Source organism: Fundulus heteroclitus, chromosome 21, assembly GCF_011125445.2.
Source record: "Fundulus heteroclitus isolate FHET01 chromosome 21, MU-UCD_Fhet_4.1, whole genome shotgun sequence".
Taxonomy (NCBI): domain Eukaryota; kingdom Metazoa; phylum Chordata; class Actinopteri; order Cyprinodontiformes; family Fundulidae; genus Fundulus; species Fundulus heteroclitus.
In genome coordinates this window covers 11,622,186-11,635,790 of record NC_046381.1, presented here as the reverse complement: position 1 = coordinate 11,635,790, position 13,605 = coordinate 11,622,186, and the positions used below count along the sequence as shown (strand labels likewise).

General features: G+C 38.8%; 1 protein-coding gene across 4 annotated transcripts in view; it reads right to left on the bottom strand.

The window, feature by feature from the left end:
• The window catches only part of dlgap1b (discs, large (Drosophila) homolog-associated protein 1b), a 150,758-nt gene that overhangs the window by 72,272 nt on the left and 64,881 nt on the right, over positions 1–13,605 (bottom strand). The gene's annotated exons all lie outside the window — the stretch shown is intronic.

Genomic DNA, 13,605 nt, shown 5'->3' with positions numbered 1-13,605 from the left:
ACACAAATAACACATACAACTTACCAGAATAGTTAGTCTGTCATGTTTAGCAAAAGGCAAATAATTACTTGTTTCATTTGGGAATCATCAATTGTGTTAGAGCTAATTTAGAAAGCACATTTAAGTAAAAACTTCAAAATATCATAATCATTTGACCTTGGAAAATAATAACTAAAGTCATCTGGAAAAGCAGCAGGAACTCGTTCTACTTTACAATCTATGAATTTTGCCTGTATGGAAAAGGGGCAATAAGAAAGGTATTGTTGAAAGAATTATTTATATAACAATGCTGCATTCATGCAGAGAACATGGTAAACACGTGGAAGAAGGTGGTGGTCAGATGAGGTTGACATTGAACTGTTTTATCAACATGCAATAAACTACATCTGGTGGAAAACTAAAACTGCACATTAACCTGAACACACATGTTAAAATGTGGTGGTGAAACCATTCTGTTGGAGGGATTGCTGTTCTTCAGAGTAACTGGTAAAAGCTGACCGAAAGATGGATGGAGCTAAATAAGCTGCGCTCAATGAAAACTATACATGAAAAAGACCACAAGCCACTTATTACTCACTGCATAGTGTAAGAGACTAGGAAACCATATTATTATCACCCCAAACAGAGTTCAAAGGTGTAAAGTGTTTTGAGCATCACAGTTTCTCAGAAAAAAAAATCAATAAAACCAATAAACTAATTTCAGTAGCAATGGCATTTACAGTGCAATTTACAATAAAAATGTTTAACACAATTGCCGTTTCCTTAATGCGAGTGATGACTGGAATAACTTTAGTTTTCATACAATGACCGTCCGTCTTTGTCACAAATAGAAACAACCTTTATTGTTTTGTTTTTCATTCAGCTGACAGGCAGTGTTCAGCAACACCCGGGAAAGGAGCAGCTCTGCATTACTTGATTCCAAGTACAGCGGACGAAGCCCACCATTCGCTCTGGTGCTATCTGTGGCATCTCATTAGAATAACTTTCACCAGGAGGAATGCTGGACAATTTTAGTGGTTTTGAGGCAATGGCTTTTTTAATAGCTTGAAACCAATACATAACTCATGCTTATTAGCCAACATCATAATGAAAAGATGCAATTATTACCCTAACAAACAACAAAGCACAGCTTTCAGAATAAATAAAAATCTTACTTTTAGGGGGATTTATGTCAGAACTGACTGGGTAATGTTTGTAACAACCTTTGGGATCTCCTGGATTTTATCGAATGATCACCACCCTTCAATAAAACACAAAGTTGGTTCATCAGTTTTTTTTTAAAACACGCTTATGCTGCGTTCCCACCGAATGCGTTTTGTGCGTCAGGGGCATCTGGTTTACATGCGAAGTCTTTGGTGGACACACCTCTAGGAATGTCGAGAGGTCCTGCGGCACGTTTCATCAGTCGGGTGCAGCGTGTTTTGAGCGTCCGAAGCTGCAGACCCTAGAGTTGGAAAATCTGAACTTTTGCAGCTGGAGTGTCAACCAATCAGAGAGACTCCACTATGTGATGTAGTGCCAGGTCGTTCAACGGGACAGAAGGACCATGAAAAAGCTTGAAAGTGAACAATAAGGGACAAAGACATTGACGCTGTTTGAGCCCGTCCTATTATCTATGATAAGTCGAGCCATCACTACCGAGTCAGTAAAGGACCTTGCCTGGAGGAGGATTAGCGAGGAAGACAGGATCTTGGGTAAGGTATCAAAACTTTTGACAAGGTAAATATGTTCCAGCATTTGAGTAAAAGAACAGGGTAGTTCCCCCCGATACGCGTTAAACCAGTCTATCTAAAATTTACTGACACTTTGCACAAGAGTCCAAGTTGAGGCGTTGGACATCAGAACGCAACATTTATTAACCATGACTTTCTCATCAATTTCCTATTCCTTTTCTTCTGTCAGTGTTTAACTGTCTAAACTTCTCTGTAAACATCTTATTGATGCAGAGAAACTGGTACTTCTAATCACACGGGAAGAATCAAAACAAAATACAATAGCCAGCCACTAAATCAGGTCTGCTTTGCTGGTACTAGTTGGACCTCCTTTTGTTTTACATCATCATGACATTGATTAAAACAAGATGTTAAAAACCTTCCTCAGATATTTTGGTCTATATTAACATGGATCCATCACAAATGTGAATCTCCCATTCCACCACATTCCAAGGGTGCTTTGTTGGATTCTAGATCTGGTCACGATGTATGTCATTGTTGTACACTAAAGTCGCTGTTATGATCATGAAATCAGTTTGAGAAGAACCTTTATGGTGTATTACCCCACTGGAAGATGGGTACACCATGGCCACAAAAGGACGGACATGGACAGCAACCATTCCCATGTAGGCTGTGGAGTTGAACAAATACCCAACTGGTACTTAAGCATCTAAAATGTAGGGGTATAAGGGTGCATCTATTTGTCTTAACAACATCTGGTACAGCCCTGGTGATTCAGTATGGTTTTCTACCACAACGCATGTTTGCATGAGGAACTAAGGGCACAATGCAACACTCTCTTGTGCAACATTAAAACGTGACACAAAATCAAACCAGAGAGGACTACCAGCTGTTACTTAACTCTGTTGTTTTAGAACATAAAGGTTTTCATGCAGCTACTGAAGCGAACCAAAAGCTCCACATTAGCATTTTACAATAGCAATAAGGTATGTACAGGAGCTGCTCTACAATGAATTTAATTACTCACCATAAACAATTTTGAAACAAATGTAAACATCACAGATTTATCTTCAATAACCCAAAACCACTGTTATTTTATAATCTCTTAAAGTTGCCCCATCCTGACCAGTTTTGGTGAGCCTATGTGGAATATGAGATCAACCAGTTTTTACATGGAAGGTCTGGTCTTCTGCAACTGTAGAAGTGGTATTCCTAATACCTTGTTTTCAATGAGTAATTATTTGAGCTATTTTTGCCTTTCTATCATCTCATACCATTCTGCTCATTGTCTTCTGACCTCTCCATTAAAAAAAGATTTTTGTTCCCACACTGGATGTTTTCTCTTTTACAGACCATTTCCTGGAAACCTGAGAAATTATTGTTAATGGAAAAGTCATCTATTGCAGTAGATCAGCAGTTTCCAAAATACTAAGACCAACCCATCTGGCTTTACAATCAACTTTCCTATGCATTGTGATGCTCAGCTTTAACTTAAGCCATCTTGATCACATCTAGATGTCTAAATACCATAAGTTGCTGCCATGTGATTGCCTTAGGTGCTATATTTTATTTGCTGTTAAGAAGCAACTGAACAAGCGTGCCTGGTAAAGAAGCAAATAAAAACGTATTGGAAGACATATTGATTCCTAAAAAATTATAATAATAATAGACCGGAAGCAGGTCTTAATGAATTCTGAATGGTTAAATACTCTGACCATTCCTTTTGTCCACTACAAGATGACCCTTTGAGTAAAGAGCCCCTGAGTAGGTCCAGGGGAGAAAATGTAAAACTCACAAAAACTACCCCGAGTCTTAGCCTTTAATCAGGAACTTTTACAGAGCACTGGATGAAGAAACTGGGTCAAAAAGTGCATTTATTTTTAGACTTACAGTACACCTGCTCAATGTGGATTCATGCACCCCTCCACCCCACCCCTTCATCCACAAACATGAATTATGCTTTTGAACTTTCCCTCTATACTTTTGGTTCTTCTGAAGGCAAACCATCTGACCCAACTAATAGCTTCCGGGCTTCAGGTGGCATCTGTAATAAACGACCTTTTCCTCACGCCGTGTCAGGAAAACAACTGCATCCATCAGCAACCCCTAAACTACTTTTCTTACTCATCCGAAGAAGGCCAGTTGCTGAATCCACTGTTTTACTAGACTGTAGGTAAAGGTAACGAAACAAAAAAATAAAAGCCCATGGACCCCAGTGTAGCACGCAGACAGCAGTGTGGCTTAGCCTCAGCATGCAATTCATTACTGCGATTTATAATACAGCACCAACAGACTGTGTGGTAGATAAAAGAAGGAAAATAAGGGGAGGGCAAGAGGGATGAAAACCAAGGAAGCCATACCTTTATGTAACTAGAGGACAGGGTGTAGGTCAAACGCAAGAAAGTGACGTCCATATATATATATATCTTGCGTGCTTAATTGAAAACATGTAAATTGTTCTGACAATTCTATCCTCAGTACTAGAACAGAGGATCATATCACAGGGGGTAGAGTAATAACCTGTATATTATGCCGCTGTTTTATGGTACGAGTAAAAATCGTACAGCAACACAACCCGAAAGAACGAACTCAAAATGCAAACGCTACATATCCGTTAGACACGCACTTCTTGTGGGGCTCTTGCAGGGCTGTGTCCAGCTAAAGGTATTCATTGCAGTAGACAAGAGATCCTTTCTGTTGGTTGCTGAAGCACAGAATGTGACCTAAATAAAAGGGCCTCACGGTGATTCACAGCAGTGCGTCTGTGGCACAGCTGTCTGCTGCACTGCACTAGAGCTGTGAACAGACGTTGGGTCATATATGGTATTTTCCTGGGTGGAACACATGTATGTAAACATGTACAAATAAAAGCAAACATGCTGCACAGCTGTAAGTGTGCCTATCTGTGTGGGATTTTCGATTCTGCTCGTCAACATCAACAGGTTGTTATGATGAGTTTGTTGTGCCCATCAGGTAAGGCCCACCCTGAGAGCTATGGTCATGTATTATACTTTATGTCTATCTCTACCTGTCAGGTTACACCTCTCCATATAGCACATGAACGACTTTACAGGCATTTATGAAGCAGTGGCCACTTGTAAAGGAGCTATTCTGCTTATTGCTATACATCACATTCCTTGTAACACTAGTGCTTTTTTTCACACACACACACAACAGTAAATAAAATGCATTCAATAATCACTTTCATGAGTGTTTAAAACAATTTGCTCAAGATCTTACGGCAATTGTTTACTTTTTAATCACTGCTGCAATTTTCCTGCATTGCTTACATTTCAATTGCTTACTTTTAATTACAAGCTGTATGCAACGAAATTTCGTTCTGTATGCACTCTGTACATACAAAATGACAAATAAAGATGTCTAAGTCTAAGTAACTTAGTGCCTGATCAATGTAGGGTTAGGGGTTAAACATGGCCTTAACCTATAACCCTGAAGTGTCACCAACGTCTCTTTGAATTGATGAATTTTCTCTAAAAGACTTCTTCAAAAAGCATTCTAAGCATAATCCTAGTGATAGGAATGGAGGCAGCAACAAGAGTGGAGAAGAATTGCAGAAGTACATTCTGCGCATAATCCCCCTCGCAATGGACTTTACTCCACTGACATCAAATTTGTAGAACTTTTTGAATAGTTGTATACTGTTGTTATTTTCGCATACCTAGATACATCATCGCCAAACCCTAAAGCAAACCTTTTAAAAAAAGAAAATTGCTGTAATCAAAGCAAAAGCTGTGACGGACTAGTGGCCTGTCCAATGGCATATCTAGTGACTTGCCCAATGACCGCTGGAGATAGGCACCAGCTCCTCGTGACCCTGTGTGGAAAAGCAGGTATAGATAATAGATGGGTGGATGAAGGCAAAAGCTAGAGAGGTTATATCTGCTTTGAAAATGATACACAGTTAAGCCCAAAGTCCTTCGTGAGATTGACACATTTATATTATAAATTTGATCAAAAAATGGCATGTCAAAATGTTTCCACTTATTATTAAGAAGGGCATAGATCAGTTTTGACATGATCTATGGCCTTATTAATAATCAGTGCAACATTTTTTATTGGCTTGGCATTAATCAAGCCTTTCTAATTATTGCTGAGGATCTTTTGCATGTTACTAGTGATACTGTGATGATTTATCTTTGGTGGTGAGTGCCATCTTTAAAGTACAAATACATCTTTGCCATCACCATAATCTTTTAATTGATTCTACATTACATCTACACCAGTTGGGACTCCTGCTGGACCACTCTGGAGCATTAATTTTATTTCCACTCAGAAAAACCATGCAAGTAAAAAAACAAAATCTCTGAGATGTATGAGTAATTTTATAGCTTAACTGTCCAGTATGATGATATACTATGAAATCATTTACAATTTAGATTATTGTTTTTCTCTCTGAAATATCAAAATACTTAGCTACCAAAGGACAAAAAGTGATGGGTGATAGTTGAGTTCAAGGTTACGAAATGGTAAAGCATGGCTATGAAAAAGGGGTACAAACTTGCGACGGGGAAACCTAACATATAGTCATCTAGAACACGAAACATTAAAGCTGCAGTAAGGAGATTTGACAAAACTATAGACTAAAGGCTCTCACATACTTGCGTGGACATAAGTTCATGGACGTCCAAACTCGTGGAGTTAGCGCAAACTCGAGTCGGACTCCGTGTGGACAGATACGCACAAAACTCAATTTGTACAACCACGTACACAATGTCACACTATAAACTGCTTGGTGGGAAGAAGTTTTCACATCAAACTGCTTTATATGTGACACCAAGCTTGATGCATTGAGCTGCTCCACGCAGGCAGTCACAAGGACCCACAGTGTCACAGCCCCTCTCTGTGCAGCTTTGACAGATGTATGATGGGTGCCTACTGGAGAAGGAACAGGTCCATGTGCTCAACTAGCTCATCAAAAATGCTGCTATTCATTCCCGCACTTCATCCCACTGGCAGAAAATGTGGGAAATGCAATAATTTGCCACATAAAATGTAGCCAATAGCTCCACTATGAAGGATAAAATGTCCATAGGGCTCACAGTATGCACACAGTATACCTAAGTATGTAGGAGCTTTTAGCCTGAAAATTTGAATAACCACACCTTACAGGTCCCTCCCCCTTTCTCTCAGCTGCACAGCAGTCCTCCCTTCGAAGCTCCTCCCCACAGCAGAGCCTGCCGTGCTGCTCCAACGATTGCCTGTCTTTGGTTTCTGAGTAGGTGCCACTAAAGAAATTGGCAGTTTTCCTGTAACATTAGGCTGTTTCTTAGCAGAGCTGTGGCACAACGGCAATCTTGAACTTGAATGATTGTACCTGTATGCAGGGGAGGAGGGTTTGAGCAAAGCGTACACAAGCATGATTGACACTGGTAAGCCATTCCTCCTTGCTCTGATTGGTTGTTTCTGACCGGGAGCAGTGTATTTTTGCAAATGGAATTAGGACCGCTGGGAATAGCCATAGGTGCTTGCTTTTTTCCCCACTGATATTGTGTCTCATATTTTACAGTCAGGACACAATGACACTTAACAAATATGAAAAAAATGCATCTACACAAAAGATTTAAATTAATTTGTTGTGTGCTGTATATTATACATGGTTAACAATGCCTCTGTGTGTGTTTGCTGCTGAAACAGAGTGAAATCTGTTTATAGGAATGAAAGATTGGGTCAATATACTGGCAGGCCTATTTTCTGACAAGATAACCTTCAGGGTATATTCTACAATTTTTCTGGAAATGTAAGTAATAAACTCTCAAGTCCATTTCTGAATAACTGCACATGTACCGCTCCTCTATGCGGTTTGCTTCTTGCAACTCTCAGCCTTTTTCAAAGTATACGGTGAGAGCATCGGAGTGACAATGGATGGCTAACACCGAAGCTAAGCGGATACATAAACACTAGAAGTATGCATGCGCAGCCAGCAAGCGGAAACTAGCAAGGAACGAGCACGCGCATTGGTGTTAAGTGAACGCGTCACAATGATTGGCATGTGGGACAACCAATAGATGAGGTGGTACCCCCCTGAACTCGAGGGACAGAGGGGGGTGTGGGCACGACCAAAACTCTGACCAATCGCAGCCATTTGGTCTAAATGACAGGATTGATTAGAGTTTTTGCAGTCTTGCAGCTCTCACAGAGATCGAATCCGTTTTCTGAATACATAATGTATTGAAAACTGTCAGGACGGAAGAACCGTTTCACCCAGTATAACAAAAAGGACAGGTAACAGGTTGATATTGTACAATTATAAACCTTGGTTCAAGTCATTATCGACTTATTTAGCTTAAATCACCTTTCTGTAATATTATGAAAGTTATTTTTTGTTACTTCTTAGGTTAATTAAAAAAAAAAATAGCAGACATGAGACAAGATCACAAATTTGATCACAGCGCTGTATGATTAGAGGAAGATGATTTTACACTGAAACTACTATTGTGCAAAGAGAAAACGAAAATATAATCAGTGGATGTTGATGCTTATTAAAACTGCATCAACAAAAAAGCACCAGTTATGTCTGGACGTCATCTTTCTTCAATGATTTTCTTTGATTAATGAATAGATTTTCCCTGTATCATCCCACACACTAGACAAACTGCTATGTAGCTTTGCAGTGGTCAATTCCATCTTTAATGTTCTTTGCATCACCTTGAGCCTTTAGTCTCCCTAAAGCAAGTAAACAAATGTGGTATTAAAATGCAAAGCCACATTGACGTATTGCGCACAATCTTAAAAGGAAGCAAGGAAATCAATAAGACTTAGTGCAAGAGGACTGTCGCAGCTTCTTTCTGTTGACAAAATAAAAGTCTGGTGTAGGGACTAGAGGTAGAAGGTCTATTTCTATTATTAAAACTCGAGTTTAGAAAACATACCAGAGGGCTTACACAGACGCAGGTCCTTTAGGTGATAAATCAAATTAACTTATTTTAAGTTTTCAGTTTCAGTTTTCAGGTGAAACCAAATTTAGCCTTAGTCTAAAAAAATTTTCTCTATGAAATCAGACATCCTCCAGCAGAAGCTCACCTAGCTTATAGTGCCAGCCTCCACCTATCAGTGGATCACAGGCTTCCTGACAGAATGGCAGACCCAGGTGAGACTGGTGTGCATTTTTTCCTGCACAAGAACCGCCACGGCCCATGTCCCTCATTGGTGTGTTATCTCCAGATTCCTCCTCTCTCTGTAATCAAATGACTGCACCTCAGCAGACCCGTCTATGAAACCCCCGAAGTTTGCAGACGACACCACTGTCATTGGTCTGAAAACGCAGAGGGATAGAAAGTGGATCGGCTTTTACCTCCAGGTCCACCGCTACAGAGTGCATTTACAAATACCAGCCTCCACAGAAAGTTTCTTCGTCCACGCTGTCAATCTAAAGAACACTTAACAATGCCCAGATCGATACCATGCTTACATGCACTAACGCAACCATATCTTCCATTTTCATAGAAACAGGCATTGTATATATATTTACAAGAAACATTTTTCTATTTTTCATTTTTTATATATATTTGTGCAAATATGTCTTCATTAAAAGCAAAGCAGACATGGAGTCAAATTCCTTGTTGTAATAATCAACTTGGCCATCAAAGCTGATCCTGACAACAGAGCTACCAACTGTGCTGCCGTGCGTCCCAGTGACAGAAACAAACTAAAAGAAGAAATGGAAATGAGGTTTCTGAGATCAACTTAGCCATCCAGATACATTTGATACAATTTCAGCAAACAACCACTCCTTTCTAAAATTTTATTTAAAAACATCCCCAGAAAGTTTTAGTGGGACAGAAGAAAAAGTGATGAGGCAGATAGCGCCATAGTGAACATTTTTTTTAAGGAATCTACACCAGAAAGTTGTGACATAACATTTTAATTACAGCCACAGGGCAGTCAGACTTTAAGGATGATGGTATTTTCGTGTGTTTCCACATTATGCTGAAGTTGCTTTTATACAAGTCAGGAGACTCGGGGAAGCTAGCTTTAATGTCTTGCTGTTAAAATGACTCGTAAATGATGGATGAACTCATCTCTTTTTGGCTGCAGCAAGAAATGGTTTTAGAGGAAAGTGTCAACTCATGGCTGGTGGTTTTGCTGATGTATTTCATACATTATAATTACCAACAAAAGCAATGACAAACTGATAGAACCTTATGTGGTCATAGTACAAAAGATTTAACACGTATATCTGATTCTGAAAAAAAAGAAAAACAGTAATTTCCCTCTGGGGTTATTAAAGTATATCTGGTTCTGATTCTGATTCTGATAAACACACAGCAGGAAATACAAAGCGCTAACATGTCTTCATCATGACAGCTTCCACAACATGTTTTCACCCTAATGTGTGCGCAAGTAACAGCTTGACATCTCCTCAACACATTCTCCATAATCTGACAAAGTCAAATTTACAGCTATGCTTTAAAGCATCTCGTTTCTTAAAGTGCTGATGTGCTTTGACACTAAAATCAGCATATTTCTGCCAGCTGTATTGGCTGCATTATGAGACGCCGTGGCTTTACGGATGAACGGATGCGTCTGGTTTCTGTAAGACAGCTCCTTTGTCACAAGCAAAAATAATTAGGCCGACTGCAGGGTCTTTTTCTGACAAATGGAGTGACTGGGCTGACTTATGGCTGGGGACCCACCAATCCCATTCCAGAGACAAATTCCTCCAGTGATGAGGAAGAAGGGTAAACAAATTAACCAAGGCACTGAGTCTTTGAGAAGGCAGTGGATCTGTGGCAAAAACACTGACCTGAAAGAAGGAAACTGAGTTGACAAGCAAAAAATTTAGTCCGGCAATCTAACCCGTCAGAGTGCAGTTTAATGTAATTTTATTATTACAAATAAAAACAATTTATCTATGATTTAACCCTCTCTTTTTTTAATTTCATTGACAATTATCAGGATGTTTTACTCAGATATGAAATTCTATTTGTTTATTTCCAAGCAAATCCTCTGATTCTGGACTATCATCTCATAAATTCTATGCTAAAAAAACTGTGGAAAAATATAGACAGTATAATACTTTAATCTCCCAAAAATGTTCCTCCTTTTTTGTATAAAAATTAATGTAATCATTCAAGAATCTCAGCATCTTTGTCAGAAAAGAGATTAAACTGAGAAGCTCTGACACTTGGCTTTGACTCTATAACAAAAGGTCATGGCTCCACTGAGATTGCTCTAAATGGTTTACGGTTGAATCCATGCAGGGTGTATGGTGGGAGCTTAAGAGAATGATGGTAGCCAAGATCTGTGCTTTTCATTTTAAAGGTTACATTTACAGTCAGATATGAAGTTTTGTTTTTTTTATCAGGCGCTCATGTGGTCTCAAAGAGCAAGTATCTCTCTCTTTCTATTAAATGTTGCCCGTATTAGATGCAAGGTAAATCTCTTATTACCCTATTTAAACACATAATTTGTGTGTTTGTGTATCTTCTTGGGTCAGGCGACTTTGAAACTAATAACTTCTAATAATAGTTCTTTGTTTTCCCAAAATTTGGATTGTTTTGTTTTTTGATTTACTCATCGGAATTTCCATACTGTGGGAGAATGAAGATTATTGTTATCTAAAAATAAAAATAAAAACAAACTCAGTATGTACACTGATACTAAAACAGCCGGACTGTTTATGTTGCCATGCAAAAGTACTGCTACCTACACTTTTCAGTTTTTATGTGCAAAAGCAACAGAAAAATGGTTCATTTGCTTCAGTGACTATCCACTTTTCAAAATAGATATTTTAAATTTACAACTAATAGTCAGGGAAATAGTCAAGGGAAAAAAAAGGAAAAAAAGGAAAAAAAAAGAAAAAGAAAAAAAACAACAACAACTAATAGTCAACTGTCAACAAATGCTCCCATCTGAGCAGTGGATCTCTGCTGCTCCTCCAGAGCTACCATGGGGCCCTTGACCGCTTCTCTGATTAAAGCTGTTCTTGTCAAACCTGCTAATTTAAGCGGACGGCTATGTCTTGCAATGTGACAAAATGTGATTAAAAATCCATGGTATGAATAATTTTTAATTTGTGTTATCTAGCAAGCTCTATTGAACTTAAAAGGACACCTTTCTGAAATGCAAATGTAAAGACAGTAAATTGGCATACTCTACAGCTAGTTTAATTAAACATTTTCTAGTTTTTTTTTTAGAGTATCCTTGAATTCAGACAATAAAACTCTATCTTCAAGCATTATACACCGTATTTCTGTCTTTCCCCCGATTTTCTTATAAGGCAATTTTCATTTTCTATAATTCAAAACGATTTGGCTAAAAAGCCAAAAGACACACACAAGTGCTAACTGATTATAGATGTTGGCCAAAAGCCTTTTTTTTGAGGATAATAACACCATTTAAATAAAAGGTCATTTTAAGCCTTTCAAACCAATCTATTTCCACCAACCTTGATATTACGGAGAATGACAAATTCCTATTTTCTTTCTTGTTTTTCCTAATAAAGTTCAATAAAGTCATCCTAAAAAAGCAGCCAGGGGAAATTAGACGAGGAAGGACAGCATCACTATAATGAAAAATGGATTTTCTGGTGAAAAATAACGTGTTTTTCTCACATTTGGGTTCAAATGTGAGAAGAGGGTCGCCAAGAGTCTCCGATTGTAACAGCTTGTATCTTTTTAAAGTCACAGCTTTATTAGACAAATTGTGGAAAATTGTTATCTGTAACTATAATTGTGAGCATTCTCTCAGGGGGATGGGGCTTTTATTAATAAGTTTTGATGTGTAGAGTGAATACATAGGAGTAATGCCTATATTTCTGTGCATCAACATTAGACGTTTATAATGATGCCAATAATTCTAATCGTCCTCCAACCACAATTATTCATTCACAAGAAGGACAAGTCTGTAACTGAACTAGCATTACAGACAAAACAGATGCACACAAAACTTATACGGCAAAAAGTCAGCCACATCATCAATGCTGTACTTAGCAAAGGTTTATAGAAACCTGCAATACCTGCAATCTCTTGTTCACCAAGTAGGACATTTTACCAGCAGTTCTTGAGATAAAGTGGACAACATCACTGTGGTGGGTCTCATTTCCAACAACGATGAGACCCACAACAGCGAGGAACAACCTCATCCTGAACACCAGCAAAACCAAAGAGGTCATAGAGGACTACTGGCGGTCCAGGAAGACTGAAGACTCTGCATGTAAACCAGATGCAAATTTCACCACACCAAACCAAGCAACTAACACCAGTGCAATCTGGCTACTGCTTGCAACTCCATGGCAGTTTGGCACTTTTTTAAACATTCTTGCTTTTGAGAAGAAAAGTTAAAAAGCTAAAGTTCTAAACATTTGTTGTCTCTGTAAACTCGAGCACACAGAATCATACGTGTGTTGAAGGCGAAAAGTGACATCTATCAAGAGTTCAAACTGAGGTAACACCACCCATCTCTCGTAAAGGCTGGTTTAAGCTAGGTTTATACTCGCCGTATGGAACAGGGCTTGAGGGTGACGCAATCACTCTGTCCCCGCCCCCGAGCGTGGGCCCTACAAGCTGCCGCAGTGCAAGGTCGTGCACAATTTTGTTCAATGCTGTGTGGTTGCTACTTATTCTGTGACTGAAAAATGCATTTGCAAATTACTGCCATTTACTGATCAAGTTTTAGTACAAATAAGGATTTTGAGTTCTGTTTCCATCACTTACAGCGTAAATCAAGTCTAAAAACAACAGCTCACAGTATGTAAAGCCATCAGCTTTTATTTAGTAAAGCAAAGTAGCAAAGTTTATTTAGTAAAGCAAATGTAGAATTTAAAATGGCTCAATTTATGTTCAAGGTATCAAAGAAGTTGTTACCTGAGCACATACAGAGCACGTTTTCTGAAAGAGAAGGGGGGTATAACTTAAGGGGTCACTCAATCTTCAAGATCCGCAATTTTAGAACAACAAGGAAAAGCTTCTGT